Raw genomic sequence first — 3,967 nt, forward strand, 5'->3', positions numbered from 1 at the left:
TGAAACTCTGAATAGCACTTCGTCTTCAGGCCAGAAGTGGCCCATCGGGACCATCCGACCGCCGTGTCATCCTCAGGTGAGGATGCGGATAGGAGGGGCATGTGGTCAGCACACCGCTCTCCCGGTCGTTATGATGGTTTTCTTTGACCGGAGCCGCTACTATTCGGTCGAGTAGCTCCTCAATTGGCATCAAGAGGCTGAGTGTACCCCGAAAAATGGCAACAGCACATGGCCGCTGGATGGTCACCCATCCAAGTGCCGGCCACGCCCGACAGCGCTTAACTTCGGTGATCTCACGGGAACCAGTGTATCCACTGCGGCAAGGCCATTGCCCGAAACTCTGAATAGGCTTAGTATATATTTGCTGCTGGAGTCCTCACTTTTCGAAGCACATTACAGACGTGAAAATCACAACAATTACATATCTAAAGTTTCATAACATATTTCGGATCCCACAACAGGTCGTGAAAAAAAAGCTCGGCCAGAATTTGAAGTACTGTCCTACAGACAGGAAAAGTGGCTAGAATTTTCCATGTCATACAACCGCTGGTCTGGAGATGCTCTAAAGCCACAGTGGTGGGTGTGGAACAGCATCCGACCTGTCTGAACCAGAGGAGCATGGTCTGATTGGACTTGTCCTGAACTCTCAAACAAAGAAGACATCACATGACTCTCAGATGTCACAAAACTTTCTGTAGATACCTTGCCCCTGTCTTGTTTGAATCAGTCTCTAGAGGCTCCTAAGCCCCACACAAACGATGTCTTGTGACTCTCTGACGCCATGGAACTTCCTGTGGATGGAGCATTCTGATTGGTTCTTACTGACTTTACCTGCCAAATTGCTGCTACGAGTGTGGAAGCACCGTCCACCACTTTCTGCAGATAGACAAATGACGAGATTTTCAGTGGCAGACTTTTTTGTACAGATTGAAAAGCATACAGCAGTCATATTGTACTGACAGTTAAATGCTGCAAAAGTGGTCTACAGATTATGAAATACGGAAACTACCCCCAAAGACGCTTCCTCAATTACACTGCACCGCTGCTGTCGAGGATAACTTGAATTTTTCGGTGTGACACCGATCTCCAACCAGGCTATTTCACCAAAAACGATTCTACCACGATGTAGTAGTAAACACAATACGTATCCTGCACCATACAAAATCATGACGTCTGCGTCCTGCATATAGCTGTCTACCACCGGACACTCATACATATTCTGCAAAGACAGACACATCTGCAAAAAAACGTAAGCACATGTACTGTACATCGTCTCAGCACTATATATTTCCTGCTCGGTCGGTTGGTCATCCACTGCAGTCGAGAGTCAACTGCCCCCAGCACACACTATAAATAAATAAAATAAAATAAATTTTATTGTCATTCAACTGATTACAGCTATAGACAACGTCAGGATTACAAAAACATGAATAAATCTTCTTATATTAACAGCATTAGAGAAATTATGGTACACTCTCCAACAGTTACTTCTATGACACCAAATTTTCACATTCATAAAATTCATTAATTGAGTAAAAAGGATTAATCAATAACCAGCTGTACAATCTGTGCTTAAATAGGTCGAGTGTAGCTTCTACCCATTCAACAGGCAGTTTGTTGAACATTTTCATACCAATAACTTCATAGCTCTTCAATGTTTTCCATAATCTACAGTAAGGTATGTCAATATGCCTATTATTTCTAGTGCAGTGGGAGTGTAGATCCTGTCTAAGGTGGTATCCTCTTAAGTTATTTTTTGTGTATAAGAGAACAGTGTAAATGTATAAGTTTATTACAGTTAATATTTTTAGGTCAATAAACAATGGCCAGCAGTGGGCACGATTTTCTGAGTTTGTAATAATCCTAATACCTTTTTTTTGTAGTACCAAAATATCCTGAATGTGCATACTATTACCCCAAAATAAAAGTCCATAGGATATGATACTGTGAAAAAAAGCGAAATAGGCTGTCCTTATATAAACGAAAGGTACATGATATTTTAAATTTCTTAACAAGTACACCAAGAAAACCTTGCGGTAACATACTTAATGTTGGCTCCCAAGACAATTTATTATCAATGGCAATACCTAAAAACTTTGCATTACCTAGACAGTCTTCTACTGGCAAATCTCTTAAACTAAATACTGCTTGCTGAGTTTTACTCTCATCGATCAAAAATCCATTAGCTTGGAACCAGATTGCTGCTTGCGATAGTGTCTTTGGTCACAGTTTGAAGGGCATCAAAGTCTGAATCAATACTGAAAAAAGTAGTATCATCAGCAAAGGGGATGGAGTGAGGATTTATATAAAATGGCAAATCATTTATCATTCGAATGAATAACAAAGGTCCCAAAACTGAACCTTATGGCACACCGCACTTAACGTCAGCTATCTGCGATCTCTTGTTCCAAATACACAAAATTTGTTGCCGGTTATTAAGAAAGATTTAAATATCTACATTATTGTTAATGATTCTATAATGAACTAATTTGTTGAGAAGTGAACTACACAGTCGAAGGCTTTTCTAAGGTCACAAAAAGTAGCCTGAGCAAAGTTCTTCTCCTCATAAGCACTAAGCACCTTTTTTTATCAAAGGGTCAATAGCATGAACAGTAGATTTTCCCTTCCTAAAGCCAAGTTGTGCAGCAGAAAGAATGTTGTTATGTTCCGTATAATCACATAACAGGCAGTAGATAATGGATTCTAAAACCTTAGAAAAAACTGGTGTCAGAGATACTGGGCAATAACTAGAATGGCAATTTTTCTCATCCTTCTTAGAAATGTTCACAACTCTTGATAATTTTAACACCTCTGGAAATACACCTTCATTTAAACATGTATTTATACAATAAGTGAGAGGAAGTATTATACAACTGGCTACGTTTTTTAACATATTACTAGGAAGATCACATATATCTACACTATCAGAAGGCCTAAAATTATTTACAATACTTAAGAGAAAATCTGGTGTTATCTCTGAGAAAAAAAAATTGTCTTTCAATGAACAACTTATGTTATTACTTTTTTTGAAATATCAGATGCAGTTTCCTCAGGCCTAACAATACTTCCACCAATTTCATTAACAGATTGCACACAAAACTTATTAAACTCAGTTAGTGATATGGCTAAAACCTCTTTTTGTTTGCTTTTGGCCACTGAGTTAATTACACTCTTACATTTATTTTTGGATGACTCAATACTAAACAAGTTATATTGTTTCTTAGCCTCATTGATTGCATGTTTATAATCCTTTCTAGCTCTTAACTATCTTAACTTAGCCCCATCTGTTTTGTGTAGTCTATAAAAATCAAATACATTAATAATTTGTTTTTGATATTGGCTAGTTCAAAAGTGTACCATGCATTCTTATGCCTACACTTATTTGTGTTACATGTGTTGGGATTGGCTTTACATTTGTACTGAGGAAATCTTGTCTCAAAAATAGTTAAGAAAGCAAGGAAAAATCTATCAAAGATTATATTAGCAAAACAATGACTATTATTGTTAAGCAAATCTTCCCAATCACAATTCTTGAGTGAAACCTTAAAATTTGAAATTTTGTCCTGTGTTATTGGTCTTGTTATGGCCACTTTAGGCTCTTTGAGCTCTGTAGACTTCATATTAAGCCATCTTATTTCTATCCATACTGATTCATGATCTGAGAAGGCAAAAACAGCTATATCAGAACATATTAAATCTCTACTAACATTTGTAAATATGTTGTCAAGACAAGAAGTAGGTCTGTAGTTAGTAAAACTAAAATTAAATTGTCTTAACAGATTTTTAAATTCATTTACTCTGTGTGTATCTTTTGTTATATCAAATGCAGCATTTATGTCACTACCAATCACTATACTATACTTTCTCCACTGGGGTCCATGAAAAAAATTTAATTAATTCTCAGGTCTTTCTAAAAAGATTAGTGGATCACCATTGGGTAACCTGTAAAGTAATACAATGACAATTT

At 37.3% G+C, this 3,967-nt stretch overlaps 1 pseudogene; it reads right to left on the minus strand.

Annotated features, from left to right (window-relative positions):
• Positions 1 to 216: 216 nt before the first annotated feature.
• On the minus strand, positions 217 to 333 carry LOC126428338 (5S ribosomal RNA; annotated as a pseudogene).
• Positions 334 to 3,967: the final 3,634 nt, after the last annotated feature.

The sequence above is a fragment of the Schistocerca serialis genome, chromosome 1 (genome assembly GCF_023864345.2).
Source record: "Schistocerca serialis cubense isolate TAMUIC-IGC-003099 chromosome 1, iqSchSeri2.2, whole genome shotgun sequence".
Taxonomy (NCBI): domain Eukaryota; kingdom Metazoa; phylum Arthropoda; class Insecta; order Orthoptera; family Acrididae; genus Schistocerca; species Schistocerca serialis.